This window comes from Pundamilia nyererei, unplaced genomic scaffold (genome assembly GCF_000239375.1).
Source record: "Pundamilia nyererei isolate P.nyererei 1_Seehausen unplaced genomic scaffold, PunNye1.0 scaffold00025, whole genome shotgun sequence".
Taxonomy (NCBI): Eukaryota; Metazoa; Chordata; class Actinopteri; order Cichliformes; family Cichlidae; genus Pundamilia; species Pundamilia nyererei.
The window spans coordinates 3316084-3343339 of record NW_005187426.1 but is presented as its reverse complement, the minus strand read 5'-3'; the positions used below and the strand labels follow the sequence as shown (position 1 = coordinate 3343339).

At 37.2% G+C, this 27256-nt stretch overlaps 1 long non-coding RNA gene across 1 annotated transcript in view; it reads left to right on the top strand.

Moving 5' to 3' along the window:
* The first annotated feature begins 1558 nt into the window (after positions 1-1558).
* The window catches only part of LOC102205221 (uncharacterized), a 59939-nt gene continuing 34241 nt past the window's right edge, over positions 1559-27256 (top strand). The window contains exons 1-2 of the long non-coding RNA XR_001290310.1: positions 1559-1776; positions 11495-11645. This is a non-coding gene — a long non-coding RNA (uncharacterized LOC102205221). The remainder of the gene's footprint in view (positions 1777-11494; positions 11646-27256) is intronic.

Genomic DNA, 27256 nt, shown 5'->3' with positions numbered 1-27256 from the left:
TGCCTTTATTAAAGCAGGCTTATTAGAGCTGGCTGTGCGTGCATTTTTCTCCTTTAGTTAGGTGAACTTTTCAAAGAACTGTTCTTGAGATGACTGACAAGCATTTGGCAAAGCTCACCAACACCAGTTAAATATGTACATAAGGACACTCGTATGTCATTTTTACAGATACACAGCTACTTTGAGCTCCACCAAAAAACCCAGTCTCGCAATATGATAGCATAAGGAGAAAATCACAATAAATAACTGGAATATTTACTGTCGACTGGTGACCTCATGAAATAAGTAGCTGATTTATATAATATGGACATTAGATTTAAATTTTATTCCAAACACATTCTGGACTCCCGATGAAAGTTTGTTTTACCTAAAAACCACAAACCAGGCGAGAAATTTGGGTGTAGTGATGGATGCAGACCTAAACTTAGAAAAACACATTAAGACAATAACAAAGTCAGCTTACTATCACCTCAAGAATATATCAAGGATAAAAGATCTGATGTCTCAACAGGACCTGGAAAAACTAGTCCATGCATTCATCTTTAGTAGGCTTGATTACTGTAACAGCATCTTTACAGGTCTACCTAAAAAATCAGTCAGACAACTACAGCTCATTCAGAACTCTGCTGCTCGAGTCCTCACTAAGACCAAAAAAGTGGACCACATCAGTCCAGCTCTGAGGTCTTTACACTGGCTGCCTGTCCGTCAGAGGATAGACTTTAAAGTTCTGATGCTGGTCTATAAAGCTCTGAATGGTTTAGGACCAAAATACATCAGTGACCTCCTGACCCAGTATGAACCTTCCAGATCCCTCAGGTCATCTGGATCCGGTCTTTTATCAGTTCCCAGAGTCAGAACCAGACACGGAGAAGCTGCATTCAGCTTTTATGCTCCTTATATCTGGTACAAACTCCAAGAAAGCCTCAGATCAGCTGAAACACTTAGTTTATTTAAATCCAGGTTGAAGACTCACCTGTTCTCAGCTGCATTTGAATAAAGCACCAAATCCACACTTTTAAGCTTAAATTTCAAAACTAAAATTTTAACTACTGATTTTATCTATTGTTCTGATTTTATCTGTTTTGATTTTATATACTGTTTTGTTTGTTTGTTTGTTTGTTAATTAGTTAGTTAGTTAGTTTTAATTAATTTTAAATCATGCTTTTAATTTGTTTTTGTTTCTAATGTCTCTGTAAAGCACTTTGAATCACCTTGTTGTTGAATTGTGCTATACAAATAAACTTGCCTTGCCTTGCCTTTTAAAAAGCACACTCTTTTGAGATTGTTTACCTATATGCAAACTATGCAACACATCCAGTGCCTATAATGTAAAGCGATGTTTGATAAATGTGTAAAGCCACAGTTATCGGTCATCCATCTTTTTACTATTTCTCTAATAACATGTGTAATTTGTCTTCACATCTTGCATGAAGAAAATTCATAGTCAGTGCGAAGAACCAGACAGTAGGTAAATTTAGATTATTTGTTTCATTCAAGGAAGTGTCACTGCAAATACCCATAGTAGTCACGAGGCAGAGGTCAAAGGTTGACAGGTGAAAGGAAGACACGCCTAGTCCAGAGAAACTGTACCACTGTGTTCGCTGTGTACACAACAATACAGCCACCAGAAGCTTAAAAAAAAAATAAACTGTTCCCAATTAACGGATTCACACGGACGTACCTGTAATGGAGCGGAGCAACGTGAAGAGGACCGTGAAGATATTGTCAAGATGATGACGATGATGATGCTAGTAGCCTAAAGTTTTCCGTACTGAGGTACAACCGCTAACAGCCCCACCTGTTTAAATGATAGCTACTGGCAGCTTGTTATTACAGTTTGTAGTATTTAAAGTTTTAATTTAATTAAGAGCTAAAAAATTGAAAAGACTTTAAAGGTTTCCCTTCGTCTGCCTGGCGTTACGTTATGCTGAATTGCTCGTATAATATGTATAATAATGGCGATTTTGCTGGAATTGGTGTTTTCAGTTTTTATGTTACTGTAGAGGTTCCCATGCCATGTACCCTTCTCCGTGTGCAGTAACACAGACCCTTTCTTTGTATAATCATTAGCTTACAGAAGCCACGGAGGCAATTCGGTGCAGGAAAATCACAGGTGCAGTTAATTACAGGTTCATGGTCACACTAATGTGCATGGTAGTTGATTGGTGTAGCCTTCCAGTGACAACTAAATAGAGCATTCATAACTGTATTTATTGCTCACACCTGTGCCTTTTCTGTTTTAACAAATCAAAAATGTTTTCTGTGGAAATGACCCAGGCTATAGTTGAAAAAATTCACTTAGAAAGGGGTCCTAGCTAGATTAATGCGATGGTGTTGTGTTTAGTATGTTGCTTTGGGGTTTTTTTTGTGTTTTTTTTGCTTGTTTTCTATTCTTCTTCTCTCAACAGGTGATCCAGGAGATTTTTTTTTCTTTCCCCCTTTCTCACTGTCCCTCTCCCCTTCTGTTTTTCTTTTCCTTCCTCTTTCTTTCTCCCTTTCCTATCCCTCACTCATGTCTGTAACATCTGAAAATAAAATATAATAAATAATAAAAACAAAGGTCGATCAAATGGACCAATACGGCAATGCCACCGATGATCCATTTGGCAAAGTAAATCCATTGGGTATCCTTGTTGGTCTTCAAACAACAATTCTGATGGCTAAAGAACCAAATGGGACAGGCAAAAAAAAAAAGAAAAAAAGAAAGGGGTCCTAAATATGTGACGTGACCTGGAAATGGCTGCCATAATAGTAGTCCAAAAAGTACCTCCTACTACCTTTTTGTAACCACTTTTTTGTTACCTTGATGGAAATCATCATGAGGGCAAGGAAGGAGAGTGTAAAAAGAAATAAGAAAAAAAGGATTTTATGAAGATTTAGAAAAAGATGACGATTAAATCTTTATAGACAATTTACACATGCACTGGGTCTGGATGCTAAGGAAATCTTGTGCAGATTTTAGAGTCAGAAGTAAATACAAATTTAAAAACAAAGTGTGCAGTAAGATTAGGTAAGGGACAATATTTCAAGTATAAGTGACAGTAATTTCCATATTGTACATATTTACTATACAATAATACGGAAAAACAAAATGTTACACATCTTATTAAACTCTTTATTCCATTTCTGGATAAGGTAGATTTTTTGTGTATTTTAGTTGGTCGGTATTTTATTTTTGCCATTAGTCAGACTGTGGCATGAAAGAAGCTGCTGTTGAAGTGCAGTGTGCAGAGACTCCAATTACACTTAGGCTTGACTCCTTAGTAGAGCAGGACGATATGGCCAAAGATATTTATCAGATATATATTTGAAAATTTGCGATAACGATATAACTGACGATATAATTGATGCAAGACAAAATACAACTCCACAACTTTACTAGCGCAAAAAACCCTTCGATTTACTTAAACAAGCAGCTGTTTTTATGTGCATTAAAGCTATATAAAAATTTAACAGTGCAAATTCAAATTCCTTGCTGAAAGTTTAACCAAAGGGCATTTCCAGTAGAAATGGGCTGACATATCCTGAGCATAACCATGTATAATATCCACTACAGTTAAAAATAGGTGCTTTGCAACATGAAACTGCAGTGTATCAAACAAAAAACGTCAAATACCTATTTTTCGGACCCTAAGGTGCACGGGATTATAAGGCACAAGAAACAAAGCAGTCAGATAAATCAAACTTTATTCAACTTATTCTTCTTGCTTCCTCCACTTCAATATTATAGAATATTGATTCAATAATGCTATATTCTATCACAGCTGCTCTATTCCCATGTTGTTGTAGTATATTAATGACTCCTGACTGAAGCTTGGTCTGTTTACAGCATCCTGCCATGAGATTGCATTTGTCTCTAACCATCAGGAACCGTCACGTTAACTTCTATCAGTGGAAAAACTTAGGTTCATCCTCCAGCTTTACTGTTTATGTTATGCTAACATAGCTGTGTCGCTAGCGATCACATTATTATCTACCAGCTAGCCCAAATTCAGTAACCTTACAAACTTCACTACTGTTTAGTTTTCTGTCTTCATTTATGTTGGAAGTGATAGCAGAGCTGTACGTTTTGAATTTTTCAGAAATCTCTCAGTCAGAACATGGTATATAATGCTTAGGTAACTAGCGAAACTAGCAAGCTAACTTCCGCTAACTTCTTGCTAACTTCTAACTCCGTTAAATGTAATAAATTCTGTTTTCATGGATGCCCGGATGTTAAACTTAATTATTACACCTGGTAAAGCAGCAATACTGATAATTTTTATCAAAGATGAAATAATTTAGACAGTTTTTAACTCCCAGTGATGCTGCAGTGTTCGTTTAACTTTGGGACATGAAGAAACGGAATTTTGGACCCAGATTACTCCCAGATTTAGGAGCACCTTAGTCCGACAAATACGGCAATAACGAATGCCTGCTTGCATGTTGTACAAAACAATGTGCTTTGGTGGGTATCTGATGGACAAACACCAAACCAGTTCCACATCACTGACTCATTGTCAGCTGTGGTTGGCATGGAAAACCCCTTAAAATGAACAGTTTTAAGGGTGGATTTTGATCATTTTCATGAATAGTTAGGTTGTTAGTGCATCATGATATGCAAACTGGCATTATCTCCTCTTCCTTTGTAAAGGATGATCCAGACAGTCAATTTGGATTTGTTGTGTATGTTGCTGTATTGCCAACCTTTGAGATTATTGATTTGACTTCAGTCACAGAAAGCCTTAATAGGAGCAGGACTTGTGCTGGATAATCGGTCCAACAATAAGAAAAATACAAGTGGACAGGTTTAAGCAGCTAATCACAATGTGTCAGGAATGTCATTTCACTATATAGACTGTTTATTCCTATTGCTTTAAGATTACAGCCATTGTATGAAGTGATATTTTCACTGCTTTTACATAAGGTATGTGAAACAACATGATAGGAAAAAAGTGTGTAAGATGATCTTTCTGTACTCCATCTTCAGAACATTTTTGTTTTATTAAGCAGACACATGTCAACAGTATCCACCATTACATTATTAAGACCCTTGTATAAATGCTGTATTCTGAGTGTCTTATAAGTGTCTGCACACCTTTCTTTGATCTCATGATGTATTCCATCAAGGTCATCTTAAAGTGATTAGGAATTCAACTGAAGTTTTGCATTTGGTATGCAATAAATGTTGCCGTCTCTCCTTTCTAAACGGGCCGTTTTTGTCTAAGTTAAAAAAACTTTAACTGTGTTCTTCTCACGCGTCTCTCATCCTGGCTCTTGCATTTTGTGACACTTAATCCGCGTCACTGTTTCCTTCCAACCCAGTGCTTCTCTTGGAGTTCTATTATTTTGAGTATCAGCTGGGTAATTTCTCTTGCCTTTGCTGGTTTCCGTTATGGGTTCTGGAGATAAAGTTGTCTTCACCAAATTGGACACTTGTGAGTAGTTGGTGGTGCAGTTTTTGAAGACAAAAAGAAATTTTACGCCTTAATATCAACACTTGAAAATACTTTTGAAAGTAATTCCATCTGCTGTCAGTTTTGATGTGCAGGTAATGAAGACCCATCAAGAAGCATTCAAAAACAGTTTTCAATAGTTACAAAGGTATGCCATCATCCTGAAAGAGTGACAGTAAAGAAGGATTATAACATCCCCAAATCTTCCTCTCTGATCTTTTCTTTCTTTTGTAGTATATTTTTTAAAACCCATCATAGCAATTAAATTTTTTCATTCAGTTTTTGTCAGAGAAGATGAGGCAACTGCACTGCAATCTTCCTTTGGTTATCACTGCCTCAGCATGGCAGTTTATTCTTCCTGATTTTTAGGTGCTCTCCAAATATTCCTCATATACCTGAGATGATATTGCTTATGTTGCCTGTAAAGGTCAATAACTGAATCTGAATGAAAAAGGCAGTGAAGATTTTTAGCCTTAGAAGTTTATAAGCAAGCCACCCAGTCCCATTATGTTAGGGTTCAAGTTTTTCATGTGTGCAATATGAAAATACATGTTGTGTATTTTCTTATTGTGTATTCCAATGACTCAGTTACAGGTGTTTTGATAGTAATGTGGTTTAATGTTGCAAGCTGTGGATGCTTTATGCATTGTAGCACTCGTAGGAGTCTGTTCTAGCAATTATTTTGGTACTCTTTACTTTTTCTAAAGTAACATCCCACATATTTTCAACAAAGCTACTACCTAAAGATTCTCTGACAGTGTTAACACAAACGAGTACAGAGAAGGAGGTAGTGTAGGAGGCAGGCGGAGGAGGTGGAACAGTAGAAAGGATCTTTTAAAGCAAGCTGAGCCGCCAACTGCTTCTGAACATCTTTTCTCTTATCTTAATAAGTAATGAGGCTGCCACAGGCTGACAATGAAGTATTTTGAAAATAGTTCTAATGTATGGCTTTGAAAGGAGTAGCTGGGCATTGATGTATGGCACAAACAGGCTTGAAAACAAGTGAAATATTAATGGGCTGTTTCCCAGGAGTTAATGTGGGATTTACCTGATTGCGTTGCTGAGAGATGGGGGCTGGGATGAAGGTGTTGGGGCGTCAGGACAAGCATATGATTGAGGGACAAGTTTGAATTGTGTGAGTGATGCGGATGTTTGGATAGACCTTTCAGCTAGATTTGGAAAATATAGCCACCAGCCATGTATATTTGCATATTTTTAAGTTACCTAAGGATGATATATGATGTCAGAGAAATGAAAACTTAAATTTTACATTTCTAATATGAAACCCTTACTTATTCTGTTAAAATAAAACAATAGCATCAGCTATCTTTGTGTAATCTCTGTTTTGAAAGGTAGTTGGTTTTCATTTTATGAATCCTCAACAACAGGAATAAACACAATCTATTTTCTTGTTGCTAATTAATCACCCGAGACCACTGGATTTACACTTTGTCACAGCAGCCTATCATATCTTGATACACCACAAGGGAGCAGCAGTGTAAAAGGAAGAGAGCTCAGCAGGTTGTTAGATTATCTCATAATCCTAAAGCACAACTGTGAATTCTGAGTCTCTTTAGATATTTGAAGTGGTAATTTTCCACGTGCAGCGGATGTGTCACAAAGTAATAGCAAAACACGAGGAAAATTCAGTGAGAAAAGTCAGACTTTTACGTATTTTTCGGTCCTCGCGGAACGTAAATCAAAATCTTTATATCCTTCGGTCCTTTAAATAGATGTTGCCAAGTGTACAGCAATAGGTCCACTATTGAGTTAGTGTGTTAGAAGAGTGCGCATACAGTAATAGTTTAAATGCTTTACCCCAGAGATGAGGCCTAAAACAACACTGACGCACAGAATTAAAAAGTTCCGTTTGAGAGCACCATTGGCATCCCAGAACACTTGGAAATGCCATTCAAGCACTGGAAAGGTCAATAGTTAAAATAACTTTAGTTAGAGGAAAAAGAAAACTTGGTTGTATTATCACAAATTGCTTCCAGACTGTTTCTTTCTGTCCAAGCAAATTATTACCAAAATTGGGTGCAGACACTGTCACCATTTTAGCAGAATCATGCATTGCTCTTGAAAGTGTAGAATGAGTGGTCACTCTGCTACATCAAAAACACGGCCCACTTTCTAGTCAAGTCACTGTCTTCCTATTTTCTTTGTGTTTGGAATCAGTATTCCTTTGGGATTTTATTTCACATGAGGTTAAGGAATGGTTTTTTTTTTTGTGATTGATGGAAAATTGCCCAATAATTCAAACAAATAGCCTTCCTCCTGTACTTGTCTGTAGTTCCTGCATGTGTTGCCTGGAGGAATCATGTTTTTGGCAGACGGCAGAAACCAATCCAGTTCCTCAGATTACCATTCTGGTGATTCATCAACATCAGTTGTGAATGTTCATTATTGTATTCAAAATTAGCTGTGTTGCAATGGTTTCCATGGCATTAGAGTACATATGCTATGAGTCATAATCGTTTTGCAGATTTCTGGAAAGTTGGATGTTAGCTAAATCATTCCCATATTTTTTTTTCAACCTAGATCTTAGTGTCATTGTCATGACCAATATGTGGGATAGCACAATACTTACTTTTTGGTACATTTTACAAAGTCTTGTTTAGAACATTCAGTTTGGCTAACCCATATGGAAAAGATATATATAAATCTTATAAAGATTTTATCTGTCTTGTATGAAACTTGTATAAAAAGCATACAAGAGTGAAAACACATAAGATCCCTTGAAAAATTATATAATGAAACTTGTATGTTTTGTATACTTACTAAAAAATATATGAAAGTAATGAGAAATTGGCCACTTTCAAGAGTAAATCATGTAAGCCTTATATGATTTATATATGATTTACTCATGAAAGTGGCCACTTTCATGAGTAAATCATATATGTTTTTACTATTTCTTTTCCATATGGGAATGTATATAAATCTGAAATGAACTTTTTTTGTTTTTTTTTTTGTTTTTGTTTTTTTGTTTTAGGAATAACCTCATTTTTAATCTTTAAATATACTAGTTTGGATCTAAATGGATCTGCACATAATCTGAGCTGCGTATTTTCTTGTTTCATTTTCTTCCATGGCAAAGCTGCTTCTACTAAACTCTAATCTGTCCACAATCATAGTGCCATGTTATGATAAACTTTTGGGAAGATTACAACAATAAGACCCACACTGTAGTAAAAAGAACCCTTTGATAGAGTGGAGGAGCCCCCTCTGCTGTAAATCATTGACTGATTAGTGTCCTTGTTATGTTTCAAAGTGTTTGTTAATGTGGGTATCAGCTCTCAAAACAGGGTGTATTTCTAGAGCTTAACTTCTCTGTTTAGGACCCAAAGTTCCTTGGCTGCATGATAGCTCTTTCACGTTCTGATTATTCTCTTTGTGACTAGAAGTGTAATGTTGGGTGCTGAGTAATCCCTCCCTAACAATAGCCACTGCTTTATGGTAGTGTCAAACAGAAGCACAGTTGCAGTTACTGTGATGGGGTCATTTTCTCATCTTATGTTAGTCAGTGTTGGGTGCCCAAAAAGAAAACCTTTACCTCAAAGTCAGCTCCAGTGAGTCACCTCGAGTGTTAGTCATTTAATGCAGATGTACCGTTGCATTCATTTTATATTTGGAAAAACAATATCCGCAATTATGTCCAACTTCTGTTTCACTGGCCGAATCATACTCCCTCATTCACTCTAATATCCTGTCTGAAGGTCACATTTGCCACACTCCTCCTGAACAGAGCACCACTGCTGGTTGAAATGAAAAGCAAATATTAATATTCGCTGGTGTTACTCTGGAATGTAAAATGTGGGAGGCCCAGGGAAGTGCTATACATTCCACATCTAATGACACATTTACTTTGCTTTTCTGTGGGGAGTTATTTTTTCCAAATAACTGTATCACACAAGATATACATACATGTAAAAAGTGGAAGCTTTCAGGGCTTTTGCTTGTTTTAGAAATACAAAAATGTTCACTTAATTTCAGCTGTAGTCACAAACTTCATACTGTTTGTTGCTACAGGAAGGTGGAAGTGAACCGCAACAAAATATAAGTCTCAAAAAAAGTATTTTAAAAGTATATTCAATCACATCTTGATGTGATTTTGATCCAATCTTCATTAACTCAGGATCTGTGTATAAGTAGTTTATCTGCAGTCTTTCATTGAACACAGAGACACAGTCATATATCCTTGGTACTACCTATGAGTTTTCAGGGATGTTTTTGTTCATTTAATGCAATTTTTTCCACTAAAGATGGACAACTTTGTACAAATGATATGGAAGAGTTGCTTAAAGCTACAATCCCCAACACTGGAAAGCTGGTTAGTATTGAAGTGTCTTTATGAGAAGCCATGAGAGAATGCTCTGTAATTTCAGTCCGATGGATGGCCTTCACGTCAGTGCTTTCACATTAGAAGTCCAATTACTACATGGGGAGATGAAAGAGTCTTAGTAAATATGAAATAGGTGGTCCGGGGTGACATTAATAGAGTTAACCCAGGGACAGGGTGGGATCAAAGGGGCCTCAACCATATTAACCAATCTGTCTGTGTCTGTGAACAAAACAGCTGATCGAAGGTAATGACAGTGTATGTCATCAAAACAAACTGACCACTAACACAAGTGTGTGAGCATTGAGCATGGCAGCCTTCATAAACTTCAAATCCTCCGACTACACATTTCTGCTGCTGAAGAAACAACACTTAGCAAACCTCCCTTTTTCATTTTTGTTGAGGCTCTCTTGTAGAGTCTTAATTAGATTCATTGTGGCATAGGTTGTTTGCCATAACCCCCCACCCCCACACCAATGTTTCTGACAGGACCCTTGAAATATGGCACATTTGCTTGTTGGCTTTCTTCAGCTTTGCTGTCCAGATTTAAAAGCATATTGGTGCTTATGCACAAAGAGCTATAATGATCCATCATACCATGTGGACGAGAGGGCTGAGTCCTCTGCTCCACATAAATAAGCGGCAATTTGGCCATCTGCTTGGATTCTTTCCATCTCCCCGGAGACCCCCATCTGCCTTTACATTATCAATTACAGTTCAGCTATACCCCAACCCCTACCCCCACGCCGACACTGCCAGACCCTCCAATCCTCATCCATCAACCCACATATACAGAGAACAACTGCTATCACTGCTGCATCAAAATGAGACATTTATCTTATTTATCTGTTTTCATCCTTAATTATCATAAGTGTTTAATTGCACGAAATCCCGTTTGTGTTCTGGGCATTCATAGTATAAGGTGTGTTTGTTTATTTTAGATGTAACTGCATGTAAAACAAGGGGCCAAGCAGTTCAGCAGAATACTAGGTTGCTATGTCAGCTTGACCTGACCACGTCAAAAGCATTGTTATAAGAAAAGGACACAGACACTGTGACATCCCCGACTGGTTTTGGACTGTTTTGACTCTTTGGACTTTGAAACATCAAGGCTAGCACTTTTAGGAGCCAGAACAAATGGATATCTGCTAATTAGTACTAAGTAACAGACTGAAAAAATCACAGATTCACTCCCTAAAACAGAAGCACAAACCTTTGGGAGGGTCTGTGTCACACAAAAAGCTATAATAATAGTCAGAAAATTCATTAAATGAGGTTCAGAAGGCACGAGCAGTGTACGCGCGTGTGTAAACACACACACACACACACACACACACACACACACACACACACAGTTCAATGGCTTAAAGTAGTGGGTGAAGACATGCTGATTAGCTGCAGTTGCCTCTGTAGGAACACTTAGGCATTTACATCAAAAAATGATACTTAGAAGAACTGCAGTTTTTTGGTAGACTCATGAGAGTGTTTCCAAGTTTACACACCACATTTGGTGTCCAAGTCCATTTGGTAACATTTTTGAGTGAATGTTTAAAAAAATGAAGCATATGGAAAAAATGGAAAATTTTGACTAAATTCAGTATGGCAGATCACATCACAAGCTGTCTTGGGACCTCCAGTGACACAAGCAGACACAAGACGTATTTGTCTAAAATAAACAAATCAACATAATTTAATTAATTCCATTTCTGATCTATTGCAGATTTTTTCTACTTTTGGTGGGGCACTTTGCAATACAGATGTTCTGGTGAGCTTGCTCCAAAAAGTGGATGTGAGGAGACACCAGCTCAAGAATGAGAAGCACCTTTGTTCTACGGTTTCCAGGAAAAGTGGTGAGGTTCTCAAGGGGACAGGTATGTGTGGGAAGAGGACCCTTGTCAAGTGCATGGTGCCTCATTAATATGGAGACAGGTGCTCTTTTGATGAGTTCATAAGCAGTTCAGCAGCAGCCTGGAAGTAGTGCACTTTACAAGGCTGTTCAAAGATCTCTGACATCTGAGGAGAGCCAGTGAAGCCAATAATCCTACTTTCAGAATTTGAGTCTTTCCTCTGAGATCAATCCCAGATCGAAACATCAAATAGAACTGCTGCTTTTCTCTTTTTAAACCCCCCTCCTCCCCTTACAAAAATCACTTACTAGATGGTATTAGACAAGCTAGCAAAAGTGTCATTACCGCTGGGAAGAGGGAATGGATAGATTTCCGTCAAATTGTAGAATATTTTCCACTAATTTAAGCCTATAGTTAAGAGTGCAGCATTATTGATAAGACTGTGCTCTGGGTCCAGTGCTGTGCCCAAGGGCCCAGAGGGAAGCAATCCACTGAAGTGGGCTTTCATGTTCATCTATGTACAAGAACAAAGCGAGGATTAAGTCTGGGCCTTTGATCCACAAAGCAAGAGGAGTATTTTTATTTTATTTTTTTTTTCCTTGTCCCTAGGGAAAGCCCTGCACACGGCTGGAACATTTTCAGGCATGCCATAGCACTGTCGCCTCTGGCACGTCTCACTATCCCCCACACTGTCCTTTGCCTGGCAAAGCAGGTGTGGGAAAATTTCTGCTGCTAATAGCCGTAATGGGAGTTCATTACACTGCAGTACACAAAAAAATTATCGTTTTTGCCTTCAGTTATACAGGCAGGTATGCATAATAGCAGTCATGCATGTTAAAGTTTACAGAGTAAGGTTGTCTTGCACTATCAGAATAAATAGTTTTCCTCATGCTGTGCCAAGAAATCAGGTTAATTATTTCTAGTTTGTCTTTTAATTGGAACTGATGTTTTATTTTGATGACACACTGGTCAATCTGTTTGTATTGATGCTGTCATTTCTGGAGGCAAGAAAGGTTCCAAGTTAAATTGTAGATATGTTGGGAATCATGTTTCATCCGTCTCTAAGGTTTATAAGTAGATTACCTTTTGTAATTCGTTTTGTTACACCAGTCAATAAGCGTCCAATGCAAATGTGGTTCATTTGTATTTGAATTGATGTCCTGTCCCCATTAACTTATGCCTCTAATGCATTCTGGTACATTAGTAAATAGACCTGCCGGATTAATCATTAGTTCATTGGGATCATTTGCTTTCTTCGTGCTTAATCGAATCTCTGACATTGGTAATAAGGGCAGACTTCACCTGCCTCCATGGACACTCAAAAACAAAGAAGAATAATTTCAGGAGAATGTTTTAACAGTGTTTTCCTCTTAGTTTGGAGTCTCTCATCTCTGGTATGTGTAAGAAAATATCAAGCTCAAAACTTGATCTTTAGTTGATATTGTTTATCTCATGTTGTGATTTAAAGTTCACTGGTTTAATTGACATTTAGAATTCTACCTGTTTCACTTATTGCGATGTACCCTTGCTCCCTCTTATCTCGCTTTCTTACACTGACCCTGATAATTAATGGCTTTTATGTCTCGAGAATAAAACCTCTAAATAGGCTTCTTGCACATTATTTATTTAGTTCTAATTAATTGAAGTATACCTGGATTGAATTCAACAAGGCTAAGGTTGCCGTGTCTCCTTAGAAGAAGCTCTATGTAAGGCGTGCATGATTGCCCTTTATCTGCGATTTTATAGCCTTGTATTGGATAAAGGCACATGTTGTATCTATTTATTTTTGCTTCTGTCTTCTTCTTTGTTAGGTTTGACAATTGGGCATTCATCATCTTTACGTAAAGATTTTGAAGCTATGGATGTGTTTTCTAATGTATTTGAAGGGTGACAATGCACCATTGGCCTGTGGTTTAGTGCTTACCAGGTTGCAGCAGGGACATGTCATCACCCCTTGATTCAACACCACAAGAGATGACACATGGGGTCATTGCATGTCTAGAAGTCAGTGTTGTGAATAAGCATGGGCAATATATTGTATGGTCTGACTTGTGCTGGAACAGCAGAGAATGACCTCAGTGAGTTGTCATGAATATACTTAGGTTAAATAATTGGAGATTATATTTTTCAAGCAGTCTACAATGTCAGTGTTGTGATTCAGTTTTCACACGAAGTATCAGTATTTAATGCATTGCAATACATGCTTATAGACTATTTTGAGTTTTGAGATGTGCCTTGAATAAGTAGAGCCAGTAGACTGAGACCCATTCTGTGTGAGGGACATGACCTGGAATACCAATCCCAAGCCGTGCTACTGATGTGAAGTATGGTGTTTCTGTAGAAAATGTGTATTAGAAAAAGACACCCAAGAACACAAAACGATTTATATTTTAGCACTAAACGTCTTAAAGTACATTTCTGTGTTTTTTGCTGGGCAGGGACTCACTCATCAACTTGGGAGATGTGTGGATTTACAGCAGCAGTGGGAGCATTGGACTCTGTATGGTAACCCATCCAAACAAAGAAGGCAATTGTAAATGTGTCCTTAACCCATAACCCACCCAATCAGCACTTGTGTGTTCCTTTTGTTTTCCAACCATCCCCAAAATACATCCATCTCCTTAATGGATTTTTTTTTCCAGGAAGATAACATGGTTCAAAATATAGCAACACGAGGGAAAGGAGGATCATGGAGTCAGGCCACACAGGCCCTTAAAAAGCGAGATTAATAACCCAGCACAGATGATCTCATAGTTAAGTGTTTTCTGTTGTATTTACACATCCGCCCATGCTGTCAGAGTTGTGCTCGTCTCTGAGAAATGGAACCGACACATCCTGACACTAATGCATCACTGAAAATATTTGAAATGAATAAAGCTCATGCTTTCCAGGAGAAGAGAGAGAGACATTACAAACACTCCATTTGACATTGACACAATGGCGCCTCTGCTCAATGCAAATACTGTTATTCTCCCCCCCCCCCCATTTCTCCTTTTGATGGAAGAGTCACAGAGGAGAAAATCTCCTGCACTCAGTGCAAACTAATGAGACATATTAATGACATTAGACACTTAATTCAATGCATGTATAATTCATAATAATTGATTGCTCTGGTTTGACAGAGTACCTTTTGTGAGAAAAATTATCCTATTAAGCCAGGTTTAATCCAAATCTAAGCTGTCACAACACCCAGCTCTTATTGCATCTCGCACTGTTAATTGTCATAAGCATTTCGGATTGATTCCTTGTGTGTTGGACAGAGGTGGAGCTTTCATTCATGATTTTCACTGATGCGAAATAGGTATGTTCCTTAAAATGATTTTTTTTGTAGCTAAAGGGCCATAGAAGCAAATTAAATTTTCAAGATAAATATTTTCATACCGAGTAATTTATTTGAAATATCACCTTCATTTCTTTTTCTTCTTTGCTCTCTCTCCAGCTAGAATGATGCCGATTGAGTTGCCGGTATTCTCAGACCCCTTAACAATAATGCCATGATACAATCAGTGACTAACAGTTTAATATTATAGTGTTGTACACAGCATAGTATCTCATGAACATAGTTTTATACTTGGCCATTGAGTTGCTCAACATTAGACTGCTTTATAATATTTCTATATTTACTATTTTCAAGGCTTTCAAATATAGGTTTCAGTGGTGGTAAAAATAAAAATGAGGCTGCTTGTCCTGCTCTTCACTCTCTAAACAAACAAACAACTACTTGTATCTTATTAGTCAACCATGGGAAAACTTGTCTACTTCAAGCTGTCACCAGTGGGCATTAATCTTGAAGATCTGCACCACTTTTATGTTGTTTGATAATCAATTTATCATCAAAGCCACATCTGCATGGGAACAGGAAATGGGTGTTGAGTTTACAAAGGATGCAGTGTGACCTGTGAATGTCTGCCACATATAATTTAATCCGTTACACTTGGTAGAGGGGAGCCTAACGTGATTTGTGCTAATTTTGTGTTTTGCACTGGTATTACTGGTCGGTTTGATTTATTTCTGCAAACCATTTTAAATATTTTTGGTATAAAACAGATGCATATTTTCCCAAAAAAAGTTGATACATAATAAATATGAAATATGTTACTCATTGGGCAATCCTGGATTGAATCAGCTGTTCAGCTTTGTCATTGTCTTAATGCTACCTAATACTACTCATGGGTTCGTAGGGGTAGGAATTATCTACAAGACTCCACTGTAATAAGTTGCTGTTCCAACTAGAAGAGCTTTTGACTAAATCCCCCATTATTATGATGTCTTTTGAACAAGCAGTTTGTGTGTGGGTTTTGTATGTAAATAGGTTTAATGATGTTTTTATTTCAGAGGATCAGTAATGGATTCTGATTTTAACACAATGGCTTAGTGGTTAGCGTTGTTCCAGCAGCAAGAAGGTGAGTGTGAATCTTATCGCCATCTCTATTACACCCATAGTTGTGTGACTTTCCACCTGTTTCTTCACTTTGTTCTTACAGTTTAAATTACTCAAAGATTAGTGTTTGTTTGTGTTGACCTTGTGATAAATGCCTGACTTATCAAATGTGTTTCCACTCCTTCTCTAACCCCATCACATACTTTTTATACTCCACAAGATACTATGTTGCCATTATTAAAGAGATTATTATTATAGGTTGGATGAGGTGTTTGAAGGGTTAGTGTTGGATCAAAGGTGGGTGAGTAGGTGTATTGTTCTAAAAATATGACCTCTTCTGTTCTGTTCTGTTCTTTTTGCAATAAAAGTCAAGAAAGGTTTTTATCTGATTTCATGCGTAGATGATAGAAAATGCATTTCTTAATGACATGTGTTTGATTGAAGGTACCCTGGGTGTTCAGCGTTAATCAGAGTCTATTGTTGTGAAATAACTGGTTAGATCCTGACCTTTGACCTCTGTTTTATAAACATACACAAAGGTTGTCAGGAATTATAGGGCTGTCGGCTCATTCATACGGATGAAAGGTAATAGATGCTCATCTGTGGACATAAATGCAATTGCATGTTCAACCTACACAGCGGCAACTACATGTTTTGGCATATTATTTCATTCACCAGCAGTTTACATGTTCTGACATCTGAAATCGTGTATGTAAGAATAAAATGTAGGGTGTCTGACATCTCTGTATATAGGTGACCTCATGCAATTCAAATGAATTTATTGTCTTCACATGATAAAGATTTCACAGCAAAGTATTTCCGTCATGAAATCTATGCAGGTGACAGTGATGCTTGTGGCTCTAAGGACTTTTCAGGGTGTCTGAAAAGCATTGTTGCATAGCATTCTAACCAAGCAGGGGATTTTGATAAATAAGAATTGAATTTAGTTCCAGCTGTGACATGTTGATTGATCAAAAAGCTCATGGCTAAGGCCTCCCTCCTCTCCCGTCTTATTTATCCTTTGTCAAATGGTTTTAAAATCAATACTAGCCTTGTACACAACCTTTTCTGCTGCGGGCACTCAGGGAGGGGGGAAAAGAGAAGGAAAAAGAAAAACACCTGCTCTCTTGGTGATTGTTACTAATTTTTCCTGTCAAACATTTGAACACAGAATAATTATTTTCTGTGTGGTTTCAGGGCATAACGGATTATTGTACAATCCATTTAGATAACTTCTGAGCGAGGCTGGAAAATGAAATTGCCTCAAACCACACAATTCAAGCTAGGGAGGTGATCTATCAGACACGGGAAAGAATAACCCAACTTAGAGATGCTATAGTCTTGGATGAGGTGAATTGTTCATAGTATAGTAAAGAAAGCGGGTCCCTTACCACAGTATTAGGTGTTCCCATGGGATATTTGGATCTGTCACATTCACTTTGTGAGATACAACAAGTTGTGTTTTGTTGTTGTGTCTCATATCCATATGGCATCTACATAAATGTAACTACTGTTATAGTGTGTCACAATGTCTATATTATTCAAAGACTTTGTTTTTGATCATATAAAAAGCAAATAAATGTTATTTGGGAACATGGCCATAAGTGGATTAGTGAAGAATTGGTATAAAATATTAAGATGGCACATCAATAAAGAAATAATGACTAAATACATTGAAATAAAATATTTTATAAATAATAATTAAAAATACTATTAATTCATTTATTCACATTCATCAGTTCATTAGTATTAGAAAAAGAAATCCTTCTTTTTATCCATGGTTTCAAATCAGATAGACAGAAAAGATGATTACCTGTGTCATCAGTGTGGATGTTGTTTTATGGCAGATTGATTATAGATAATAGATTAAGCCCAAATATCACCTTTAGTGGTAAATTCAGAGTTAAATGGTTTTGTGTTTGTTGGAAAGTCTAAAAGAGACATTGGCATATGCATGTATATTGGCATCCTATGGCAAAATGCTCCTTCATATAGCATAAAAATATTTGTGCGTACAAAGAAGAAAATCAGATTTTTGTACATTTAGACTTATTAAGGATTTTGCAAACTGGTGATATTTTGTTTGTCAAATAAACAAACTGCTATATTTGAGTGTAATCTTAATGTAGGAAGTTTTTCCACTCTCTAGTGGCCTACAACTGATTAACAAGAGATGGTAGGCTCTCAATTTTATTCCTTTGACTGTCATACCAAGAAGTTGTGCAAAAAGGCCTTTATCTTTCAGATTTCTTGCACATATAAATACCAGAAACATAAATAAACATGATGTGTCTAAATGCCATTATGTTGTGTGTGTGCATGTACAAGTAAGACCCTGTGTGGCACTGAGAGGAAAATTTCTAGGTCTTGATTTATATTCAACTTAATTTGTTGACTTTATTGTCAGCTGTTCTGCCTCTATGTAAAAACAAAGAAGAGAACCACTTTTCAATAGCATCCCTCTGCCATACCCGATAAGTAATTGACCCCACTGTTTATAAAAAGAAAAGGACATTTATGAGCTTTTTACAAGATGTTTGAATCAAACAGAGCGACTTGTCTCAAATTTTAATGAGTTTATTGAAATTAAAGTGGAGACCACTCCATGATATTACCATTAACCTGTCTATGGCTTATTCTACAGCTCTAAGATCACAGATTGTACATTTTCCTTTTTACTCCCCCCTAGGCTACAGCTAGGCAGCTATAGAGAACTAAAGGAGTGTTTATCAGATGGGGGACTCTGCCCTCAAGCAAGGCCCTGCAGTGAGACAGGAGACACATCATAACATTGTCTGTCAAATGATTTGTGGTGTGCTCCGTGTATAAGAGCTTTTAAAGGCATTTCTCTATTCATTTTTTGAGCTAATGGAAACTCAGACAGCTCCATCCTCCTTAAACAATGGGTCAAAGAAATGTAACAGATGTAGTTTGTGAAATAGTTTGTTCAGGTGTAAAGGAACATAGTTACTCAGAGAAACAGATGGAAATGTAGGTTAACTATGGAGTCTCTGTGTGACACATAAGGTAGGATGAGTTTCTGGCCGTCTCAGTGTAGAAATTTAAAATAAAAGGGGGAAAGGATTTAAACTCGGTTATTTGGACAGCTGGGGACATTTTTTTTCTCTGAAATATCAATCGTGTGGAGCCATTAGTGAGGAAGCTCCAGGAAGTGGCTCTCTGTACACTGCACAATTAGTTAGGACGGAGGGCAGGCTGAGCCAAACCTTGTTATGCCTCAGTCATCTCATGTAATTATTATTGTTTTGGAACTCCATTAAAGTCCAGATGATGGAGTTGAAGAATTTGTTTGAGAGAGGTGGAGTTCTGGTTGTGGTTTAAGCAATTGGTCTTAGAGAAATTCAGGTGTTTGGTGTTGTAGGTTGTATTACTTTTATTCTTTGAATTCAAACATTTCGTAGTTATATTTCAACAAAGATGAATAATTCATTGAAATGTTTCTGTTTGTAAGCTGCTGTCAACAAACAAATTGGTCACTGGATTGGTCATATACTTTTCATACCTTTAAACTTGAGCAGCAAGTTTAAATGATATATGCTGTTTTTGACTGATGGGGTACTGCTTTGTGCTGGTACTAAGGGGCGCGTGACACAATAAACCAATATATACAGTATATACTATGTGGAAATAATTATTAGTGCAATAGTGACTGCTATTCTATGATTCTGTCCTTATAATAGACTCTAGCTTCACCGTCTTGGGCCGTGATGGTAGCCCTGATTGTGCTCTGCGGCCTCAGTGGGCTTTGTGTATTGGTGCATGAAGCAGTTCTCCACCTGATGCAGGTTGTGGTTAGAGTGGTCCTCCAGCCTGCGACAGAGTCTGTTTTTACTCTGAGGAAAGACCTCTGGAGAGGCAGCCAAATTACATACAAAACCTCTGGGCAGAGTGACTTGGACCCATCTGTGGATGAACTTTCAAAATAAGAGAAAAAAGATATTTCACTAGTTAACACACCTGGGTAGTTCAATCAGTTCATGTGTTTTGGGAATCTCATGGAAGTTTACAAATGGCCATCATATCAGCATGTGCACATGTGTGTTGTTGTTGTTGTTTTTTACCTAGCTGAGATTTGCACTTATGAACTATATTGAATCTGATCTTGTCAAAATATGTCCAAGTGATCTGACAGCCTTGCACCTCGAATGGTCTTAATTTTGCATTTGATCTGCTGTTTTGACTAATCTTGAGGATTCCATGTTAAAAAAGGTTATGTATATGAATATTTCAGTTAGTTAAGTTCAGTTAGTCCTAATCGTCTAGCACCAGCCTGTCCCACCTTGTGTATGCTAGCCAGGTCACCACACAACTGACTCTTTTGTCTCACAGATGGCCTATGGCTGGAGAAGGTATTCGTTATTTTGCTTTGTAGCCCTGGAAAGTTTGCATTGGGTGCCTATGAATCATTTCACAGCCTACTTCAGGTAAGTGGCCTTCAAGCTCACAGTTGATCTTTCAGATAGTAAAACAATGACCAGCAGCAGTCCAGAAAAGTGGAGTTGTTGTTCAGCTGTAGGATGACAGCTGGAGAGGCGGCTGAATGATAGACAGAGGTCCTATGTATTAGGAAATCACAATAACACAGAATGTCCCAGGGTTATCATGTTAACAGTGATTCAATTCTTAATTAAAATACTTAAAAACAATGTTTTCCCATCCACGCATCTTATACTAAGGAAAGGTCAGATTTGTTGGAAGACTATTTGAAAACAGACAAAGTGTAAATTGGGGTTTTCAACCTTGTATCATTGAAATATCAAGAAAACCATAAGCATAGCTAATTAGGTGATTTTGAATTGAGCTAAATCTGCAGGGCAAATCTTTATTTAGATTATGGAAAATGTTTCAACCCCCCAAAAAACGTAGTGTTGTTTAGTGTGGAGTCCTGAATGATATGTTATTACCTCTATATTTGGAGGCAAAAGACAGTAAAAGACAAACTCACAACTCTATGGTAGTTTGAAGAAATTATTTGTTTAATTAGTTGAGTTGATTCCTCATTTGAAAGCCATTGATTATAGGGGATGTGCTGTCAGCATGCTCATTATTCCCTTCGGAGGATAAGAGTGCTTTGTCAAGATGCACGATGAGTCGATGATGTGTACCTCTTAGCAGTATGACATCTTCATCCATCATGGAAATTTTGGATCTCTCAATCTTCAGGCCCTCAGCTCTCAATCATAGCCCTCTCAGCTTCTGACAGGTAGCCACTGTAACATGCAGGAAGAGCTGCAGATGAGCTCTCCATTAATGAAAAAATAACATATCACACATTACAAATGGGTGCAAAGAAGTGAGAGCACTTCAGAAATGCTCAGATAATTAGACTGTCCGGCAGCAGATTGATGGATGCACTATAATTACCTTTGTGTTATTATTTCAGGGCCAGACAAAAAGGAAAAGCTGGTTTCTCTGCTTTGAGTTGCTCTGATTCATTAATCTCATTAATGTGTGGAATTAATATCATTTTATCAGACATTCCAGAGCTGCTGCTGGTGTGTGTGCTTAGAGCCATGATTCAGAACTGTCAGTGAGAGGGGATGCATCAATCTAACTCAACACACCGTTAACTCATCTGCCTTCAAGTCACAGGATAGGTGAGAAGTGTACACAGCAAATATGAGACTGTTTCGCGTTAGCACTCCTTTGTTTATTGTCAGAGCTCTGGTTGGGTATGATATTTTACTCATTTTTATTTAGAGGAATAACAGTGGCTGATGTTCATCCCCTAGAGATTAATTCTTTATAAAATTGCAATATAATTTAGACATTGTATCTGCTTCTAAAACAGGAATTATGACTACCACTCCCTATATAGCCAAAAAGCTATATAGGGAGAATTTTGAATATCAGAAAATAAATTGTAAATGTATTGTTAGAAAAACTTGTTAGAGAAAAATACATCTGGAACCTGCAGATATGCCATATTTAATTCACTTCTACTGACATTCCAATAACAAACATTCTTTAATTAGACACAGATTAGACAAAAATGAATTTGAGTTGACTACAATGTCAAAGACAAATATTGTAATAAGTAACTTGCATTGATTACCTCTACATACAAGCATACAGATCAAAATTAGAGATAATTTTGAGTCTTTTCATATTTGGGTGTTGCATGGTGCTCAGGAATTTTACACTAGGAGTTGACTAATTGACCAATCAACAGCTTCTGTTAAATGTAGCAGTAGGACAGAACAATGGTAAAGGCCATAGACCCCAGCAGCATCATATCCTATCACCCTGCAGGTGGTTCAGTTTGTCGATGGGAGGAAATGGGATCTTTACACCCAATTTGAGGTGAAGTGACTCAGAGTTTACATGTAGGATATCCCGTGACCCTGGCGTAATGACTTCCAGACTGCAGGTGGTCCTGCTCTTGTGTGGCAGTGATAGGACTCCATAAACAGACTTAATCACGTTCCTCTGGCACACTGTCTCTCTCTGCCTCTGTCTTTCTGCCTTTTTTATCTCGTGCTTGGCCACTCATATCATCTTATTCCACTTTGCCTGAACGCCAGGTAGCTTCTTTAAAGCATACAATTCTGTACATACAGTTGTCCATTTTCTGCAACCTTACTGTCCGTTTTGTGGCAAACATTTGTACAGTAGCATACACACAAATGAATCAATGTAGGAGAAGACATTGTGGCTTATATCTGTCTTATACAGTTACAATATTTTGCAAAAGCTATTAGAAACTAAATTTCCAATGTTTTTACAAATGATGTCGTGAATGCTTTCTATCAGTTCTATCCCCAAAAAACAAACCAATTTCTCTACATGCACTTCAGTTATACATGATACTTAGCAGGTGTAGGTCAGTTGTGTAATTCTGTAAATGAATTTCAGATCGATCAGATACATCCTTAGTCGCTCTGCTTGGATAAGAATCCAAATATTTAAAGTATCTAAAACTTTTGCACACTATTATATATAGTACTGTAATTTAACTCTTTCATATGTGCACCATGTGAGGAAAGCTTATCCGGCTGCTGGGGAGGGTTGTGGTAAGTCTGACACAGTCTTGTAGAAAAAAAAAATCATGGTAAACAGTGTGAGCCATCACAGAAAACAGCTGTTCTCGCATCCTTTCTCTTTTTAATGACACTTCCATGGCATCCCATAAATTCTCCGGGATTGGATACAACAACCACCCTTTTCCAAGTACAAACGCGGTTTGTGTTTAATTGTTTTCAGATTTTTTTTCCTTTCCCCCCACCCATTGAAGCCTTTTCCAGGTCTTAATAACTGAGTGGTTTTGGCGGGCTGAGTCAAAGTCAAATCTCCATGAACAAAAGTGGGTCTGCCAGCCTTGAACAAATTCCAGCAGGCAGAGTATGGCCCAAATGGAAGTACCTTGTGAAAGAGAATAGTTATTAACTGATTGGTACGCTAAAATCAAGACTAAAACCTTAATAAGATATTCAGATGCTATTTTTCAGATGGCTTATATAGTACATTCAGACATTCACGTATTTATTAGATCATTATAATACACATAAATAATCATCAAATAAAAGCAAGTGTTAAAACCTAACAGCAGAAAAAAAAATAATAGTAGTGGTGTAATAATACTACTTATGATATACTGTAGGTAGGTACATATTATATGGGCTTGTAGCATAACAATAACAGTACTACAAATAATTGCAGATGTGTAGATGCACATTTAAATTTATAAAGAGCACATATAAGAATTTTAATCTTGGTTCATCTTAACTAATAATACTTAACTTTTCAATAAATTAATTTGTAATAGGATCTATTTTTTGCCTGTTATGTTATTCTAGACACTCTGTTGCAACTTCCTCCAGCTATAAACTGGAACTACTTATATACACTGAAAAATCTTGACGTTTTTACCATCTGGTACTACATGTAGATGGAAGGTTTGCAGTGGAAATAATTTTACTGGCAGCTGATGATAGGTGAAATACAAACAGCTCAAGTTGACCAGTCACAGCTCTTGAGGATCTAACTTAAATATTTGCACGTTTATTTTAAATTACATTTTAGGTTTTATGTGACTTTCACCGAACCTAGAAAGGCTATGCAGAATGGTATTTACTTAGAAACCTTGTTTTTAAGTGCACATCTATTTTTAAAGCACTAGAATAGTTATTCCTACATGAACAAATTGAATGAAAGGAAGAAATCAGCCTTCCCCTGAAAGATCTAACAATTCTGCAACATCCTTAGTGTGACTAGGCTTAGCTTTGTTACCCATTGAAGAAAAATTATATCATTCTACAGATGCTAAGGAGTGGAGATTAAACTTGTCCTTAGTAAACCTTTCCTGCGCGGACAGCACGCTGTCTTGTTCAAGTTTGGGATGTTGTTGATGTAAGAGAGTTAAGCTGTTGATGCATGCCTCAGAAAGATCATCATTGGTCGGGGGCGGCGTGGGCAGTAGGAACCCACGAAATCTGCCATCCAGGCCCTAATTGGAGGTCATTAATCATGTGAGGCCGTCCTGTAGTGAACAGCCCTGTGTTTCTTTTTGCCGTTTGGCCATCATCAAGAAGTCTCCTGCATAGATGAGGAAGTCAAACTGGGAACAGTTTGGTCATACTCACACTTTTGACAGGAGCTGCTGTGCACAGACTTTAACATAACTGTTAGAGTTTCACAAGATGGAACACTTGTATTAATAATACTGGTCAGGGTCATCTTAATCTCAGAAAATTGTTATAATTTTAAACTGTACATGTTCGGTTGTGCAGGATTTTTTGTTTCTCGCACTTGTGTTTTGTTTTTTTAATTTGTTTTTTATTAGCTGCTTCATTATACCTAAAAAGCAAATGAAATATTAGCTGTTGACACAGTATCTGAAGGGATAAAATATTTTTGTTACAATACCTGACATAAAAAGCATAAGAATGCATTATGAAGAAATCATTGGTAACTTTAAGACAAATACAATAAACAAGTATTCCTTAAATTTATAGGGGAAAACGTGGATGCAGGGGTGTGTGTGTGTGTGTGTGTGTTACAGGATGGTTCCTTTATATTTTGCTTGCAAAAGAGTTTCGAGGGGTGTTTTGTTGAAAATAAGCTTTGATGAGTTCATTTGCAAGTCAAATATACTATATAGTGACTATAATATAGTGATTTTCCCCATAAAGCAGTGCAAAAATGCAGAGATGGCTAATAATTTCTCTCAATTTATTTATGTGTAGAAAGCTTTTACAGCAATCTGTTTAATTGCTGTAAAAGCGCAATGTAAAAAAAATACATCAAGTTTAAAGTTGCATATGTGTTAAGTGCTTTGCTGGATCTGATAGTGCATTAGAATCAGAGAGCATAGAAGTAAGAACCTCACAACGTTGCACTCCCACTTGAATAATAGGTTTTATTTCCTATTACATCCAATTATTCCGGATCACCAGTGCCAGTTTAAACTCGTTGATATGAATTAGAAGCAGGAGTATATTTGAAAGCTAGAAATCATGAACCCCCCTTCCACCAACTATTGATTGGAGTAGCATAAAATCCATAGCGGCTGATTTGTGAACCATTAAGTTTTGAACCCAAAGCTCATAATGTTCATATTCACAGCTTTACTCTGTTCTGATGAGAGTGAGGGTGGGATAAAGAGGCAGGGGGTTAGGGTGTTAGATGCTGAGGGGTTAGAGGCAGGCTGTTTGAGAATGAGGGAAAAGCGTTGGAGGGATTGAAGATCATTAAACAAATCAATTCAGTTCTATCTGGAAGATTGCCCACACATGCAATAAAAAAGACAGAAGAGCACAGGGGGGAACAATTTGTTATTATCATATTTACAAGTCTGTTTCTAATTCATCTTTTAATTTACTGACCAAGTTGAAAAAGGAAGAGGTTCTTATCATGCCTGTCTGTTGATGAAATAGAGGTAGAAGGGAAACAAAGGAAGAAAAATGTAAAACAAAGATATTTAATATTGTTTTTTTGAATTTTAACACAAGAAAAGTAAGGGTTTTTGGGTTTTTTTACATTTTAAGTTTTAAAAATCCAACAGAAATTTATAGTATTTCATAAAGGTAAAAGTAAAAGTGTGTTCATAACCAAGTTCAAGAATTTAACAAAAATACCACCCCAGGTTTTCTTTAGCTTTGTGTTGTTTTCCTTTCACGTCAGCCCCGGTAGAATCTGGAAATATTGTGGTTTTGAATAAGCAGTACTGTTGTACCCTGGCCTCTACGTTAAGATGTATTTCCTAGCTACATAACTCCTGCCTTGTTCCTGGTCCTTCTGGTCAGCCAGGGGTCACACAGCTGCCTCACTGATATTTCTTTGCTGCCTGTATTTAGGTGCCATCAGACTGAAAATTAAAGATTCCACATACGACACAGCTGTCATGCAAGCTGAATATGACCCTGTCAGTAAGAAAAAAATGTCAGTGACAAAATTCTGAAGTGCAATTAAGTGATAATTATCCATTTCTAAAATAAGGAGTCATTATGCCAAAGGTGTCAAAAAAGTCATGAGGAGACATTAATCACAGTCTTCATCACACTTTCTCAGGTACACATATGTTTCTCTCTTAACCAGCACCTTAACACCATGTGCAAGTACAAGCTGTGATGGGCCACAAGGGAAACACTAATATGTTTTTTCATGCAAATTTTGATTTTATCTTACTTCAAGCTGCAAAAGAAAATTGCGTCTCACTCATTGAAACCTTTTGAGATCTGCTGGATGTTGTCCATCTGTCTGCAATAATTGAGCAACTTTTTTGAGAGGGAGGGGGATAACTCCAAACGTGGTCACGCAACAGTGGAGCCATTTACTCTGCAGGTACTTTTAGAAAGCCACCTCTGTTTTAAATTCAGAAGTGTATTTTTGAAGGATTCTTGACTTTCATTATTTATCATTTATTAATGAAAGATAAAAACTTCTTTTTAATTTTTGTGATTTTACTGTTTCAAATCCATTTTGACAAACGAGCCACATGGAAGAAGACCTTGTGCTTTCATTTTAGTGTACATCTAATGAAAATTACAAATGAAATTGTAGGGACTTTTACAACTTCTGTTGCCCACTTTGTAGTCTCTCATTACAAGGTTAACTCAACTGTAAATTTCACACCAGTAACAACAAGTACAAGCACATAGTTAAATATGATTTCTATCATAATTCCCTGCATTGCCAGCCTCCTGCTTTTTGAAACAGCTTTTTCTGTTTTCTGCATTGTAATCAGAGTAACAGCATAATTGTTATACCCATGGGAGATTATACCCTCTATACA